Source organism: Lontra canadensis, unplaced genomic scaffold (assembly GCF_010015895.1).
Source record: "Lontra canadensis isolate GAN:19392208 unplaced genomic scaffold, GSC_riverotter_1.0 scaffold2, whole genome shotgun sequence".
Classification (NCBI taxonomy): Eukaryota; Metazoa; Chordata; class Mammalia; order Carnivora; family Mustelidae; genus Lontra; species Lontra canadensis.
This window is the reverse complement of record NW_022630996.1, coordinates 62,196,285-62,214,646: the sequence shown is the minus strand read 5'-3', so window position 1 is coordinate 62,214,646 and position 18,362 is coordinate 62,196,285. Positions and strand designations below refer to the sequence as shown.

The window sequence follows — 18,362 nt, the reverse complement described above, 5'->3', positions numbered from 1 at the left end:
CTAAGAAATCAGTGAGACGCCCACTTTTCCTAATCTCCCATTGACAATTAAAGCCACTCTCTATCTCAGGGAGATGAAGCCATTCTTCAGGTAGTTTAAATTAAAAACAAAAACCAAAAAACAACACACTGACTACTGGTGTCTTGTAATTTAGGAAAATATATCTGCTGGTATGCACTAGTCACACAATAAGCCCTTTTTATAGATATAAAAATTATGGGTTCACTTTAAGTTTAATCTTCCTATTAAACTGATGACCTTTGGCTACTGCCTCCTTTATGCACTGCAGGATCTTACTTTTCATATCATCTGGTGATCTTTACAATTTCCATTCCAACTTGCACTTGTTTTAATGTTAGTTTTCTTGGACTGATACACACAATACATCATTTTAAATCTCATCTGATTTTCCTTCTGAGAAGTTTATGTGCTGTGTCCATATGGACAGCATCATCGAAAGAATGATGGAGACACGTTTAAATCAAAGGCACTTCTCAGGTTTTTCCCATTATTGGAGTTGTGGGGTGAGATAGCGAAAAGAAGGTTTGGGATTCATACAGAATTGCAGGTGAGAAAGAACCAAAAGAAGCTTTGGGATATGGGTAGAAGTGGGTTCAAGCCCACCTCTGTCACTGGACTACTTAACTAGATGAACTATGTTGGCTCATTTTAATCTGAGCTATAGTTTTCTCCTCTATAAAATGAATATCATAATAATTACAAGAATAAACAGCAGTTATTGACCACTATATGCCTTATTCCATGTGTGGCACTTTTCTTACTTTATTAGAAATCCATGAAATAGTCCTGTGAGATAGAAATAATTCCTTTCCTAGAGGAAATCAAGGCTAAGAGGGGCCAAACGATACTAATAAGGAATATATCCTGTTGTGTCCTCTAAAGACAACACCCTTCCTGTTAAAATAGTACCAGGGTTGGGAAGTTTGTGTACAGGTCAAATGAGAGGCTGAATTTGAAGCATTTTCTAAACTGTGTACATAGTAGTTCCACCAAAGCTCAGGTGCTTTGTGTATGCAGTGTGCTTTTCTAGAAAAATATATTTATATACTGATCATTTTAAGGGTAACATGCTTCTTTGTAAGATGTTTAAAAACTAAAAAGTGATACCCATGAACACAAGGGTTTGTCTTGGGCAAATTTGTAGTTTGCTTCACGTACTACCCCTCATTCCCTAACAGCACGCTTTTTCTTTTGTAAAAGAGCCCCAAATTTTAAATTTTATAAATATATACAATTCCTTGCCCATTGTCCCTCATGTGAGGTGGGTCGTAGTGTTGATCAATTTCTAATTTTAAAATAAAGAATTTTTTTAAAGTATAATCAATTATCATTATCATTAGATGAAAAGAAGGGATATTTTTGCTCCAGAAAAGGAAGAATGTAATCTCAGACCAAAGTGTGGTCCTTTAAACTGAACACACTTAGTAGTAGGAGAAAATCTTGACATTGTCTTTGATCTTTTTATTTTGCTGCCAAACAGGGAAACTCCATCATGGATCAACATGGGTCACCAGACCAAATTTGAAGATCATTATTTTAAAAGCCATGAGGGAAGCTGAAAAACTATGGACGGGAAGAAAACAGACCTAGGTAAGAATGCATGTTTGCTTTTAGTAGTTCAGGATAGCAATTCGAACCATGGGCTCCAAGCTTAGGCTGCCCAGGCTTAAATCCTCCCTCTTCTTCAAGATACACCGACTTTCTTTAAGTTCCTAAGTCTCACCATTCTCTGCAGGTAACATGGGTATAATAATACTGCCTGTGATTATTGTGAAAATTAAACAGGATACTTTGTCCAGGAACCAACATAATTAGCCCTCAAAAATTTTAGTTTTAAAATTAACTTATTGTTAACATGTTATTATTAATAATTATAATAATTATTTTATTCTTATTTCTTCTTATTAATTTATTTAGCTTCTTTGATTTTCTGTGTTCCCATCTGTAAAATGGAGATAAAAATAACCAGCTTGCAGGGTTGTTGTGCAGCTTAAATGAGATGATGTCTTTGGCTCTTCCCAACCCCTCTTTTCTGTCCTACTTGGAATTCTGTCCCAGGTTCCACCCAATCCCCCTATCATGTTACCTGTTCCATTTGTTTGTCCCTTAAAGTGCTGTATGCATGAAGGCAATTTCATCAACATACCACCTTGGGAAAGTTTTAAACAAGCACACTAAAAAATCCTAAAAGCAAAACACATGCATGATGATCACTTAAAAAACTCTGTGATGTCTATTTTGGAGCTCTGCTTAAAACGTATTATTATGAATAAGAAAGAAAACAAGATGAAAGCTTTACAATAAAAAAAAAAATCTCCAGCTTGGATACAATGAGTAATAGTAAGGCCACAGGTTTGCTTTCTTTCCTACCTAAATCTATATTTTTAGGTGTTCACTAGCCTGGGCAACTCAGAGAGTCAGCCGTGATGCTGTGCATCTCCCTTACCTGTTGCCCACCTGTCACCATGGCGGTTATGTCTGGATCGTGACCCTTCTTTTGATTAATTTAGGGTGGAGTCTGAGATCTGGATAGTGATGGAGTCAAAAAAGGAGGGATAAACAGCCTATATACCTGTATTGCTATAATCATGGCTCCTCAATGAAGAAAGTCTTATTTTTTTTTCTAACACACATCTCTCTATTCAAATCTAAAATTGTTTAGTCCACCATGTGATGGAACTGATACACCTGTGTGATACTGGAGAAGTCCTGTCTCTTTTATTTCTTCACTTACATGATGAAGGAGTTGGATTAGGACCTCTAAGATCTTCTCCAATCATCCACAAGAATGTGTACTGAGGAGCAGGGAATGGTACGAGGTTATTTTAGAAGACTACAAGTAAGTGACTGAGAAGAGGGAACATGATAGAGAGGTATTATGCTCCTTTGAAAATTCCTCAAATATACAAGTAAATCATGGGCTAACTAACATAAATTAACATGAGTAGAACTTAAAAATCCAAATGAAGGCAGGGAATGGGTATGCATATGTAAAGTTGATGGTAAGAGATAACTTTTACTGACAAACCCCGGTATATTAAAACTAGAGGTTTTATCCTGAACTTTTGAGGTGGGCACTTTTTTTTTTTTTTTTTTAGATTTTGCTTATTTATTTGACACAGAGAGAGAGATCACAAGTAAGCAGAGCGGCAGGCGGTGGGGGGGGATGCAGGGTCTCTGTTGAGCAGAGAGCCTGATGTAGGACTCGATCCCAGGACCCTAGGATCATGACCCAAGCCAAAGGCAGAGGCCCAACCGACTGAGCCACCCAGGCACCCAAGGTGGGCTCTTTTAACAAATATGAAGAAGAGCTCAAATGTATTGTTCTTGTTATGTTAGAGGTGGCAGGGTTGGGGTGGGGGGGAAGAGCTTAGAAAAATCCATGACTGTTAAATCAAGAGAGAAGTAGAAAAGAAAGTAGGCTCTGTCTCATCTTTCGAGGTTCAACATGCTATCACCAGTCAGTCTGCTCTGAATCATAACCTTTTTAAGTTTGTCAACTTTGAATTTCTGGAAAGGAAAAATTTAGGCAGGGTATAAATGAATTTTATAATGTAATGTTTATGAACCTCTGAGCTTCTGCTAAATTGATTTGACCAATTTACTTGTTTGAGGGTTACCTAAACTGAATGGAATGGTGACCTGTCCTCTTCTATTAGGGACACTGACCAATCTTCAAAAGCATTCAAGACAAGTTTCTGTTAAAGACCAAGTGCTTTTATTATTTTTTTTCCTATCCTAAGGGGATATTTTGCATTACTGAGGGTAATATAAATATTATCCTGTAATAGTTTGAGGTTGAGAAAGGGCAAAGGTCCTAAAGTATTTTTTTCTGTAGTGCTTAGAATATAGCATCATGTCAAACTGACAGAAGAAATGTTAAGAGTAGATTTTCTTTTCCAGCTACATTGAAGTAAAACATATGAAAGTATCTCTTTGTGCTGTATACACATTTTTTCTTCTATTCTTTTTCCCCATGAATTTGATTACACTTTCCTGCAACTTTGGAGGATAAAACCTTCTCACTTTCTGGAGCATTCATTTCCTGGCCTTCTCTCTACTGCTGGAAAAATGACTTGATTCACAAGGAAATTGGATAATCTAATGTAAAGCAGTTAGGTTCTAGATCAATATTCTGTGAAATATCCCTGACACACATGTTTTCCTATTCTTTCTTTCATTATTCTTAAAATGAGCTGTAACAGTGGGGATGGGGAGGAAGCTTTCGAGTAAAACACATTACACAATAGAATGCATGAAAAATTTAAGAGCAGTAAATAAGAGAACTGCAATATTAGAAAATAAAATAACTTCAGATATGGTAATAAATTAAAACGGATTGGAGATGGCAAATAAAAATCACTTGCAAGTAGCTGAGCATCTTGAACATGGAAGTACACACAGATTTTCCTTTGAGTATCTGATCAGATCTCTCCCGTTGCACAAGTACTCCGAGTGCCAACATAGTCATCGCATAGGGAAATGAGACCACTTAGAACACATGGAAAAGAACTGGCATGCTCCAAAATAGATCTTGGAAAGTTTATCATCTCCAAGTGAGTGAATAGGAAACTTGACCATTTTTAGACTAATTAAAATTCGATGTATTTGTACTTGCCATTTTTAGACCATGTTTTCCCCCCACATCATTAAGACCATATATATCATGGGTTTCTGACTAATTTTCATGTAAGTAATCAGAATTATAGTTTGGAAATTTTATTTAAAATCATATTTTGTTAAGAGGTGTGTTTTGCATTTTTACAGCAGAAGTTACAATAATAAAAACAGATTAAGTTTTTAAATTTGACTCTGCTTTTTATGAATGAGGTGTCAGCTTGGCAAAGTACAATTTCCTCTTCTTGTAAACCACAGGGCAGCATGGAATACTATTAGCATGGGTACATCTCATGACTGCTGTAAAGATTCATATTTAGAACAAATTAGGAAAACCACTACTTAATTCATTTATTTTCTGAGAAAAAGAGAGAAATCCATGGATCTGCTGTTGAAAGACACATAAGAATGCAAAACTGAAAGACATATTATATCATTATAACAAGCTTTGTTAAGATTTTAACATTAATTTATAATAAGCACATTCCCCTTTTTGCATTTACTTACTCTGGAGCCAGACCTCCTTGATTTCATTTCCAAAGCTGTCATGGGTTAGCTATGTGTTCTTCCATAGGTGACTTACCTCTCTGTGCTTTAGTCTCTTCATTGGGTAAAGAAGATAATAATGGTACCTACCTGAGAGGCCTGCTGTGAAGATGAAGTATATTAACATCTATAATATATTTATATTTTTATATACATTTATGTATATATACATAAATATGTACATATGTATATATGTATATACATATATACATAAATATGTATATATTACTGACTCATAGTAAGTTCTATGTAACTATTACCATTATCACCATTACTAAAATATTTCAATAAATATATTTTTTATTCAAGTTTCCTAGAAGGATTTTAAAAGATACTCTTTTTAAAAACTGGAAATTACCTTGTTGGGAATCTGATATTGATCAAAATTTCGCACTGGGCTCCATTTAGACTATGGTCTGGTCAACCCCAACACCATAATTTAATTTCTAAGACCCTACCTTGTATAAATTGGCTATAATGAAGGGGTGTCCTTATTCCAGCTAGTTTCACATACTGTAACTTGAAATACTTATTTAAAAAAAAAAATCTCATTTGAACCAAATAATTTGTGAAAAGTTCTTACTTAGAAATGCCTGCCTTTAAATACAGGCAAGAAGGCAGCCAGATGAAATACATAATTGATAAAAAAAACTTTAGTACGGGGCACCTGGGTGGCTCAGTGAGTTAAAGCCTCTGCCTTCGGCTCAGGTCATGATCCCAGGGTCCTGGGATCGAGCCCCACATCGGGCTCTCTGCTCAGCAGGGAGCCTGCTTCCCTTCCTCTCTCTCTGCCTGCCTCTCTGCCTACTTGTGATCTCTGTCAAATAAATAAAACCTTTAAAAAAAAAAAAAAGAAAAAAACTTTAGATACAATAAAGGCCATGAACAGCAGATATAGTTATAATAACTTACAAAAGTGATTTGGTTTTTAAAAACTCCATGTCCTCCAAGGGTAATATAGATTAAAGTCAGCTCTTATAAGCTTGGGTATGGTTTTGCCTTGCTGGGTACTGGTCCTCTTTAATCTTGTGGATATGACACCAGATGGTCAATCCTACTATGAAAAGTTTCATGGAGATTTGAATTTTATCAAAAAGGCTCACCTGCCCCCAAGTCACACTTGTATCACTACTTAAAATTCCTGCTATTATCTTTACTTCCTTTCAAAAAGACAGATTTTCCAAAGATTTTCAGCCAGATACCAAGAGTTGGTGTACCATAAGAAGATCTTATAGGTCACATAAATTGAGAAGTGCCATGGATAGGACAAGATTAAACAGATGTTTGCCTTCACTTTGTTGAATAGACATTTATTTAGAGTGCTGGAAATTAAGAGAGTCAACAAGAGAGACCTCATGGAATTTATATTCTAACGCAGGTGATAGAAAAACAAAAGAATAAAGAAAAGAAAAGAAATGTGGAGTCAGACACAAAAATAAAATGCTTACAAACTGTATTGACTATTATGAATGAAATAAGCAAGTTGCTGAGGTAGAGGTTAGTAGGGCAACGCATATGTCAGAAAGTGCGGGGACTATGGCAGGCCTCCTTGTGGGAGTGACAGTTAAGCTAAGGCCTGAAGTAAGAGATGCAGCTAACCATGTGAAAATGGATGAAAGAACATTCCAGATGGAGGGAAGGGCTGGGGTGAGGGCATGAGGGGGAAAGGGCATGGTGTCTTCTAGTGAATGGATCAAGATTAGGATGGTGGAGTGAGTGGTCCAGGTAGATGAGGCTGCAACAGTAGGCTGTGGCTGCCGGGTCACAGAGGAACCTGAGGCCATGGTGACGAGTGTGAGCATGGGTTCAGGTGTCCTTAGAAGCTGTTAAATGGTTGTGGACAGAGGGGATACCTGATCTGGGTTACATCTGAAGATTCCCTTTGGGTGCTGAGCAGAGAAAATGGCAGGGAGAAGCACAAGACCTCAAGAGCAGACCACATAGGAAGTTGTTACAGTGGCCTAGGCAAGAGATGACAGCAGGGGTCTGCATTACAAGTGATGGATAAGCAGCAAAGCCCACTTCTCACAGCTTTCGGTAGGCTGATGTGTAGAATAAAGTTTCAAGCTTGGGAATAAAGATCCAAACTGATTTGATCGAAGAGCACACAGCAGCAAATGCAGGTTCAAGAGTTAGCTCCTAAATCATTGATAATGTAAATATTTTTTTTTTCCTAAAGGGAATAAAGTTTTATTCGACGACTATATTACCTGCAGGGAGCAGTGTTTATAGGAATAGAGTAAGAGAAAAGCAATTGATTTTGGCAAGCAAAGAGGAGCTGAGGGGGAGGTTGTAGAAAGACTCAAGCAGTGGGGGTTTTCCTTAGGAAAGCAGGCTTCTGGAATAAATGGGAATGCTATGAGTGGGAGGTGCTTGGGAAGCTAAGAGAAGAGAAGGGACACTAGAGGCAGGCTCTGCCTCTTACGCAGTATAGTTTAGGGCATCTTATTTATGTGTTCAACCTTCCTTGTGGTTATGCATGAGGCCATTCATGTGAATTTTGTGTGTGTGTGTGAATGTTCACGACTTCCTGCAATTCTGCAGCCTCTCAAGGAGAGCACTGGACATGGAGTCCAAAGGCTGGAGTTCTCAAGGCAGCACTGTCACCTACTGATGGTGAGAAATATATACATATATACATATACAGAAATAATAAATATGTCATCTCTACCTCAGTTCCTCTTTCATGAGAGCACTGAACTCCTGATCAATAATAAGGATAAAATATTAGTTACCAAGAAAATGTATGACGTTACCTCATAGACGAGCAATGCCTCTTTAACAAATTAAAATGCAGTTCAATGAGGCTATAACTTCCAGTTTTGATATTTGCTGACTCCAAGTCGCTACTCCTCAAATTTGCCCAGATTATTAATATTTTAGTAGCTAAGAAGAAATGCCAAGTTTCTCATTGACCTTCTATTTACTAAAATAATATATCTAATTTGCAAGAATATACATTTTTCTCATTGGATGCAATAAAATTATTTTCATTTTGAATGGGAAGAAAAGCAACCCAGTAAATTCTTGTTTTTCCTGAATTGGCCCTCGAGCAACAATGATCACTCACCACTTTGCTGGGATTTTGCCTTAATGCCATCTTTGCAGTCTATATGATGTTAGGAATGAAAAAGTGTTCTAATATTGTCCTGACCTTTTAACCCTGTAGTAGGCCCAGGGAATGAGGTGCTAAAGCAATTTGCATTATTGTGTTCTCTGTGTCATGAATTTCTTTGAATCTTGGACTAAAGAGATCCCATCTCAATGTCTGTAAACATAGATCTCTTCTACAATAACCCTTCAAGCTTGCAAGATTTCTGTCTATCAGGCTTAAGGTTAGAGACAAATAATTATGCTAAAGTTTGGGTTAATTAATATATGAGTCACGTCCATTTGAAATTTCAATTTGGCAGCAGGGCACTCTGCCTTTCCCTTTTCCCTAGCTGCCCCAGTTGACTTCATGAACACCTGTTTGAGAGGAAATTTCCTTAAACAGCAGAGCCTTCCTTTAACAATTATTATTATCGAAGAGGCTTTTTTTTCCTCTTAAGATGGTCCTACCATAAGTGCCATTACTTTTGGGCTCCAGGAAAGGATAAATATAGCTTTCATATTTGGCTGACACCAAATTCATCTGTGTTTATAAAAAATTAATTTAACAGGTACTTCGTAGAACTAAATTAGGGTTGGGCAAAAAAAGTCTAAGTTCCTAGAACTGTATCACTCCTCGCATTTTTATTGTGGTGCCGGACATTCCAGCATATGTGTGTCGTCGTCTGGAACATCCCCTTGCTCCAGAGCAGAAACCTCGACTACCACAGGGTATCCCAAATGGCCACATCGTGGTGGTCAGTGTTATAACTACAGCTCCCGCAGCCCCACTCGGTTAGAAAGCTGAGCTGAAAGCCTTCAGAAAGAGTGACTTTAAAGTCCATGAAGAGGGGCTCCTAATTCTCTTATTGAAGGCTCTGATCATTCAAGATAATATATACAAATTATAATAAAAAGATCTCTAAATCATCATTAAGATGTCATTTGACTGCAGTAGTGGAGCACAATCTTTTGGCATTGGGTAAACTTAGGTTTGAATTCAAGCCCTGGGGCTTCGGTGATGCGTGAACCTGGGTGCGTCACATAAGATTTCTGAGTCTGTCTCCTTGTGGAATGGGCTGGATAACCCCCCATGTGATTGTCATGATAATAACTAAGCATCGTGGTATCCAGCCCGCAGTCGGGGCTCAATGACCTGTAGCTGGGTTTGTTATTATTTTAGTGGTATTCCTAAAGTCTCGGAGACATTAACTTGCTGACGATCAGTTATTCAAACAATTGAGGATTAATTGCTTCCAGGGCTTTGGTCCATACTGGGAGTATGAGAAGGAAAGTCCCATTTTTTATCCCCCTGCCCACAGAGGTATAAATACTAGCTGACTAGCTTCAGTCTAGTGCAAGAGGCACGGAGACAAAGAGGTATATACTTTGTGCCTAAGAAAGTGTATGGGGGGCAGCTGGAAAACAGTTCTGCATGCTTAAGATGAATGCAATGTTCTGAATATGTGAGCTATGTTTTAATGTAATATATGATATTTATTTTAATGTAATATGTGATATTACTTCTTGCCTGGGGAGGGGGTTGGTCACTGACCATCCAGGTAAGGCTTGCTGACTGAAGAAAACAGAGTTGGTTCTTCGAGTCAACACTGACTCAAGCCAAAAATAATAGTTCCCGGGGTGAGAAATGTGGATGGTTTACTGATTTGGAGGATGCCAGAAAGAAGGGGCTGAAATCTCTGGAATAACAGTTAGTTGATACCTTAAAAGAGGAAACATTTAAGGCTTAATGTGACAAAAATAATTTTAGGGGAAAAAAAAGGCACCATATCTAGGGCAACATTTAGGTAAGTTTAACTCATGTCACTAAGAGAAAAGAAAGTCTCCTCTACATGTAGCGGAATACGGCAGAAAAGGATGACTGTACTTTTTAATCTAGTAAGGAAATAAGAAAAATTAACAGAGCTCCACAACAGAAAAGGGAGAATAAAGTACGAGAAGACAAGTAGAAAATGGTATAATTTCTGATTCAAAAAGTGATATTTTTCCCTGAAAAATTGACCTGTGCAACTTCTGGGTGGACAAACATTCTAAGAAATATTTGGATGCAAAAATGCTGGGATTTCTAAATTGTAATCCCTGAAGGTAGGGGATTATGAAACCCATGTTCACCCCCCGATACCCTATTATAAAAAAGACATTAAGAGAGTTTATTTCAATGAATGAATGACAAAAGGGAATACTTTACACACACACACACGCACACACGTGTGCATGCTGCGTGGTACTTCTAGAAACTCTAAGGAAAGAGATATCAGGATGTGATATTACATCTTGCCTGGGGGAGGGGGGGTCACTGACCACCCAGGTAAGGCTAACAGAAGGAAGCAGCATTTAAGTTAAGCTCTAGTGGACTGTAAAATTTCAAAGGGATATAAAATAAAGAGTCCACATCAAAGTGACTGAAGTTATTGTGGACACTTGGTGTCTCCGTTTCCTCCCTTCTCCTTTCTTCCTCAACCCACTACTGAAACTGCTCTTAATTCAATCCAACTGCGATCTCTCACTTCCTACCCCACTTGATTGACTTGTGACATCCTGCTTAGGTGCCCACTTTTTTTCTCCGTGGCTTCCACAAAACCACTTGCTCCTGTGCTTCTTCCTTTCACCTAGCCTATAATTTCCATATTTTTTGCAGACCCTTGTACCTTAAAAAAACAAAAACAAAAACTGGTGTTCCTGGGATTCTGACCTAGATGATTTTCTTTTTTAAATTTTTTTCTGGCTTTTTTTTTTTAAACTTCCTTTTTCTCTCTTTTTAGTTTTTACTTCTCCGAGGGTGAAATCCTCCATTCTTTTACCATCAGCTGAAACAGAGAGACAGACTTATGTCTCCCAAATCCATATCTCTAAAACAAAATGCTGTCTCCAGCCATAAATTTCTGTGTCTACTTTTACTGGATGTCGTCACACGAATAAGTTGAATGCATCACGTTCCAAATTAAATTCTTTACCTTCCGTCCCTAAAACATTCCTTGTCCAGACGATGTGAATGACGTCCATCTCTCCTATTATTTGTGAAAGAAACCTAGGCTTGATCATACTATCGCCTATTTTCCTCAGTCGTGCCACCTCCATTTTCTACCATATACCCACTTCCACGAAAGCTATCCCTACAATAATCTCCTGATTGTTTTCTTTCCTTTTCTATCTCCCCTTCCACCCAGTTAGGTGACCCTAACTGTTTATCCCCTCTGTTAGGGCAATAAGGCTCCGGGCTTCCAGTTAATTTGTATCCATTGCTCTTACAATCTAATATCCCTCCTGTCTTCCTGCTGCAGTGATCTACCAGAACAGCAGATCTGATTATTTCGGTCCCCTACTTTAACTCCTTCAAGAAGCCCCACTGTCTTCATGATAAAATGCAAATCCTTTAGCAAGACAGGCTTGCAAGCCTCTCCGTGACCCATGCCCCACTACCTCACCAGCACCAGCCCAAATGCCCATGGTTTCCCAAAATCACCATGTTGTTTCAAACATCCAGGCTTTTTAGAGCCTCATGTCCTGCCTCTAACACACTTCATCGCTTCCCCTCCTTATTTGGCTCATTCTGCTTTGTCATATCAATGCCGAGTCATGTCCCCTTTAGGGTCATCTCCCTCAGAAAGCTTCCCGGATGCCCCGCTGGGTGCTGTTCCTCCCAGCTTCCAGAACATTCATGACATTTCTTTATTGGAGTACTTACCAGATGGTTGTGTAACTGTCTCTTGGTCTGTCTGTGTTCTGCAGTCCCCAGGAAGCCAGGAACTGTAACCTGTCCCAATAACCCCTGACTAGGACATAATAAGCATTTAGTAAATATGTACTTAGCTTAAAAATATGAACAAAGCTCTAAGGACAGAAATTTGTTGGATGTATTACGGAGAACGAGTAAGACATTTTGCGTGATGGAGGAAGTTAAGATTTGAAATGTTGAATTTTGAACTAGCAGACAAGGAGAAGGCAGGGAGGGGGACTAGGGCTGTGGGAAGAAGCAAAAATCAAAGCAATGCAGCTTCACCACTGAACCCCAGATGGAAGGGGCTCCCCACCCACTACCAACCTCAATTTTGAGGCAATAGAATATAAACTGAGGTTGACAGGCAAGGGCACAAGGGTTGAGTGTGAAGGATGGACTCCACACTGGGAGTCAATTTTTGCTGCGTCATTATGGCTTCAGAGCTGAAATCAGGGAGTCGTTGCAGTTTCCCACTTGACTTGGTTGGGAAAGGTAAAATGGAATTATATCATAAAATATCTTAAATGCTAGGCTAAAGAGGGGTTCTAAGTCTTATGGTTCCTTAGCAATTACCGAATAATCATGAATCGAGGGTGACAAAATGGGAGCTTAGAACGTAAGTCCGACTGTGTTGTATAACACTGACTGCGTCACAGAGGCTGAATGTGACCAAACATTAGGAGAATATTTAATTATTTTGTTAAAAATAACAAGAAAAGGTCAAAATAAAGGGATGGCAGTGAAAGTAGGAGGAAGAAAAATGCAGCATTTGTGAAGAAAACTGGGAATAGTCTTGAGACTTGGTAAGAGAGAATAAAGACATATATTTGCAAACGGAAATGGCAATGAGGTAGAATGGTCAAATATTGATTGCAAAAACAGAAACTATTTCACCGAGCTAGGGACTTTGTTTCTTTGAGAAACAGCTCCTTAGGTTTGGAGCACTGTCTTCTTCATTTACAAAAGTACCAATTTATATACTATTTTTAATAAAGAAAGGCTTTTCATTTGAACAAAGACAGACTTAGACCTCAGGCATTCACAGGTACCCTGGAGGTATCATGCGACACAAGGCAGGGGCACGGAACTGCAGGCACGATGGTAGAAGCATAGCCAGCTCCAATGAGATACTCTTGCCGGGCCAGCCCGGTGTTAGAGACCTTTCACTGGACTCCTTGGTCAACATTTCCTACCTTAAAATGATTTTCCAAAACAAAATTAAAAAAAACCCCAAGCACCCCAAACTACATTCCAATCACATAACACTTTTCAGAAAACCAATGCATGAAAATGGCACTTAGAAGTATTGAGAAGAGATTCTGAGGACATTTTCTACCAATTTTTTGCCTCTAAATTACTCTGTAAATTGCCTCTAAATATTAAAATAAAATTTTAGAGACCCCAAACCTTTCCATATTACCAGTTTTCTAAACTGATAAAGTCGGAAACATGTTAATTAATATTGGTTCCTGTGTTTTGATAGAATTGAAAACAAATGAATACCACTGTGACAGTACAATATATTATCAATTGGTTTCATAATACTCATTATATGGAGCCCTGAAAGATCATATTAACACTGAAAACCACACAGTTGTCACACAAAATAATTGCTTTTGATTATAATTAAACTGGAAGAAAATCTCACACCAGAGTGGAACAATTATTTATGTATTGGTCATTCTCTGTTAGACACAGAATCCTTGAGTATAGGGGCATGACTTATTTGTTTATGTTATCTTCAGGCTTAATGTGAGGCTTGGCATATAATAAACAATCAAAAATATTTTTTAATGAATAACATTTTAAAAAATACAACACATAGAACTTACTATGCACCAGGCACCTACCCACAGTGACTTACAAATATTAACTCATTTAATTCTCATTAGAGAAACCTCCTTTTACAAAGGAAATTAAGGCATGGGGAGGTTAGATTACTTGCCCCAAAATGGACAGCTTCTTAGAAAATGATGGAGCCAGGCTGAAAACAAAAGCAGAGCTATTCTAGAATCTGTGCTCTTGACCAATATTACTTTTTTTTTTAATGCTGCCTTTAAATTTAAAAAAAAAATGTATATACATATATATGTTATAATAGTATTAAACTTAGAATAAGAAGACTTGGGTTCAAACACATGCCAAATGTGTTTGGTTTATGGCTTTGAGCAAGTTCATTAACCTGATGGGTCCTTAATTTCCTCATATGTAAAATGAAAATAATAGCTGGTACCTCACAAAGCTATTGTGAGCCTTAAAATAATTTATGTGAAAATGCTAGAACATAGTTGGCACCCAGGGTATGTTCGTTGGTGTGCCAAAGAGAATGGTAGTACTTTCCTCCTTCTGTCCTTCAAAAGCATACATATTTGCACATTACACATCATTCAGGTCTTAGAAAAAATGAAATCAAATTCTATGTTTCATAAAGCATTATTTTCAACATCTCTTAAAGCTAGAGCTAATTTATGAAACCATTTTCTGGATGGTCAGGTAAGCTTCAAACTCAATAGCTTGCTTTCTGGAGAGAAAAAAAAAAAAATGTTTTTCCCGGAAGCTATTATGGTTTAAACATCTACCATCAGGGAAAAAAAGTCCTCTTTTTCTTCTAATTGGGAAATCAAATTAGATATATTTTCTTAAAGAAAAAAGATTAGAACAACAGTAGAACATATGGCATTATTTTCATCAAGACCCCCCAAAATTAACAGGCTCTACCAAATCCGACGGGAACCATCTCAATCAGTGGTTCCAAATCATGGCTGCACATTAAATCATGTAAATAAAAATAAAAATAAAAATGTGGACCCCTTTCCTTAGATATTCTGATTTAATTGGTTTGGGGAAGGGTCTGGATTGACTTATAATTTTTTTGAAAGCTTTCCCATTGATTCTAATTTGCAGCCTGAGTTGAGAACACTGGTTTAGGTTATCATTGAAAATATCACGTCTCCTATTTCCAATTTATTTTTAATGTAATAAAAACCAACAGTAGATAATATCTTTATTCATGTCAATATTTAAAGGCTCTAAGAAGTTCACCAAGAACAGAGTAGCCACAACACTACTATACTAAGATTTAGCTCCATCTCTTTGACTGAAGCAAATGCTACCTTTTTCCATCCATCATCATTCATTATCTGGAATTCAGAAACATAACAAGATGGGAAACAGAAGCCATATTTATATCAGCTAATTTTCTTGAACTCCAAGCATCATGAAAACAATACAACTCTAAGATTATTTATGTGTTCTTGTGAATAAGTTATAATAAGGATTTCATGTTTACTCAATGTATTGGTGTGGTCAATAAGTAATCTTAGAGCATTTTACAATATGACTGAATATTATTCTTGTGGCTCTAGTTCCTAAAATTAACTGTAGATTAGAGGCATTGAACCAAAACAAATCCCAGCTGACGGATGTTTTCAGCTATGTTAAAATATTGAGTAGAAAGGAGTGCCCACTGAGAATACTGACTTAAACTACAAAGATGTTTGCAAATCCAACCACCTTAGCTCCCTTCATGATGCTAGTGTAGAAAACCAGCAATCTCCACTTTTAAAAGCTGAATTCTTTAAGAGAACACGTAGTAGGCTAGCAACATGCTATTAAAAGTCCCACAATAATAAAAAGCATCCCTACTTTGTCTTCACCGGTAAGCCCAAGTGGCCCAAATGTATAAAATACTTGCTTTCTCTTATCATTTAAGACACACTCAAACTTGGACACTCTGCAGTTTAAAGATTAGTTTCAGTAAATACATGGTCACACTTTGATTTCTTTTCAACATTTCACTTTCCATCACCCAATAATTTTCAACAAATAGCCTTGAACAGCTGTCTTGGGTTAGGCTAACTAGAGCCACCAAATCGTTGGGGATCTCCAGAAGATCGGCAGATGGAACCCTGCCTTCTAGTCTTGCATATACCATATAACGTTAGGTAAAGCTTTCAGATAGAACTTTTCTTAGGTAGATTTGCAAAGTAAATCCTGAATAATGGGTTAAAAATCTAACCAGATTCTTGATTTTTGACTTTGATTGGATTTCCTTGCACCTCAAGGAAAATGACTGGGGAAGAAGAATTAATCTGTTAGAGCTGTTCTTGATGTCTTTCACCCAGGCTTGGAAAGAGCATCATGAAAAAAGAGTACCCCTTTGGAAACTACGCACACAACATATTTTTCCTAATAGGTGTGAAGAATGGCTGCTATGCATAAATGATTGTTGGAAAATAATTCTCTGTAAAACATGACTTAACAAGCAACGCCATTCACCACTGTACTCATTTCCAATATCCAGAACAACCATGACACATCACATAGATGCCGATATTATCTGTTTGTTAGCTAATAAACACCTCTTGGAAAAAATCCACAACTCTCAGCCCCATAATTTTCATACCCAATAAGTTGGAAAATAAAAGTTTTGAGAAAAAACTGATATTAGAAACATAGAGAAAGTCACCAAAAAAAAAAAATATATATATATATATATATCAGGAGTCTTCAATAGGAAATCCTAAGTTGTAGCACCCTCCCAGGACAACCAGCTTTTCTCTAGTCAAGGGTAAAGTGAGGCAACCGAGACTAAGGGGACCCTACATCTGAACCTCAAGCACCACAATCAAACTGCAGTTTTGCAATAAAAAAAACAAGGTACCTTGTGCCCCTCCACTGTTCACCATTCCCGGGGAACATCCCAAAGCTTTAAGTTCTGTCCATTCCCAGACACTCCTTACCTGGAATAGTCTCACAGGGCGGCTGGGTACAGCTCCGGAGAAGCGAAGGACATTCGCAGGTGGTGGCTCCAGAGACTCAGGAACTCAAGCTCCAGCGCCCATCTCCTGGGCAGGAGATGTCAGCCGCCGGGTAAGGTGCAGACGGTGCGCACCTCTCCAACCCAGGAAGGTCCGCGAGCCGCGGCGCAGCCCACCCAGTGCCTGGGGGGGCTGGCTTCCTAGTTTGACGTGAGAGCAAACTGCGTTAGTCCAGAGCTCTCCCTCTCCTGACCCCCTCCCGATTTCCTGACACTTTGCTTCTGCTTTAAGTGATGGTTTAAACCTAGACCCAGCTTGTATTATAGGCTAAAAGGTAACTGTTTTTTCCCCATGCCTATTTCCACCTCACCAAAGTCCAGGAGGCTCACCTTCCGGGCGCCTTCCCTCGCCCAGCTCTGAGCTGTGCGCAAACTTCTCCCGACTTAAGAGTCTTAATGCTCGCCCGCGCTCCCGCCCCACCCCCGGTCGCCTCCCCCCGGGCTGCAGAGGAGGTGGCAGCGGAATTGATGAGCGTCAGCCCCCCCCTCCCCTGAACCCTCCCACCCCCGCCAGCCCCCTCCAGTCCCTGGAGAGGGAGGGGCGAGCAGGAGAGCTCCGAGCGCCTCGATGCCAGCCCCTCTAGCCCCGGCCCGCAAGTGGGGCTACGCCCGCGGCAGCTGCCCTGCTCGGGTCCCGGCTGGGGCTCACCCCACGGGTCCCGGAGACTAAAACGCGGCGTAAACACGGAGAGCGGGAGAGAGATTCGAGTTAGACCTTGGGTAGGGAGGTTGGGTGGGTGGGGGGGCGACAGTCTGGGAGGGGAGATTCGTAGCCAGTCCCCAGATGCAGGTTTCTGGGAGCCCTGTCCCTTCCCCGGAGGATGCAAATTCCGGAGGGAGCTGAGTTTCCAAAAGAACCCACACCCAGAAACCGTGCCACCCTGGCTCCTACAGCCACTACTCGGGGGACAGCACCACCTGAGAGCCTGTGGAGAGAGGGTCGGTGGTGAGCGAGGTAGTGAAAGTGGGATGAGGATGGGTGGGAAAACGCTTGGTTAGGAGCTGGGGTGCTGAGAGGAGGCAAGAAAAGGAGCCGGGAGACAGGAGGAAACAAGAGGAACCATGGGGGTCCGGCAAACCCTGGGAGAGCGTTCGGAGTTGGAGAGCTGTCCGGAGCTGGGGGCGCAGGCTGCCTTTGGGGGAACAGCGACCATCCACACAGGGGACTGATGGTGGGCACAGTAACCTAGGGTGAGTGAGCGCAGTGAGGACGGCGCTGGAAGACGGGGGTCTGGAGTGCCACACTTGGTACTGGGGACTGCGACTCCTCTCTCTTCCCTCCTAAAGCCCTGGATGCCAGGAGGAACCCGGGACAATCCGATTCCAGGCAAGGCGCAAAAACCAGGCTGGTGGAGCGCCCTTGGAGGCGGGCAAGTTGGTTCCAAGGACGCACAGCCCTTAACATCCTTTAGCCCACCTCTGGATAGAGCAAGGCAGCAGCGGACACTTTTTTTCCTAACTCTGTTGAAGTGGTGTTGAGCTAAGAAAGCGGCATCTCGCGCGTCCCGGGACTGCAAAGTGGCCGTACAC

The 18,362-nt window shown here is 39.7% G+C and overlaps 1 protein-coding gene across 1 annotated transcript in view; it reads right to left on the bottom strand.

The window, feature by feature from the left end:
- Nucleotides 1-17,207, bottom strand: part of CALCR (calcitonin receptor) — a 149,380-nt gene extending 132,173 nt beyond the window's left edge. Inside the window, exons 1-2 of the mRNA XM_032875028.1 lie at nucleotides 17,163-17,207; nucleotides 16,756-16,973 (exon numbers count right to left, since the gene is read on the bottom strand). The gene's annotated coding sequence lies outside the window, so the exon portion shown is untranslated. The remainder of the gene's footprint in view (nucleotides 1-16,755; nucleotides 16,974-17,162) is intronic.
- Nucleotides 17,208-18,362: the final 1,155 nt, after the last annotated feature.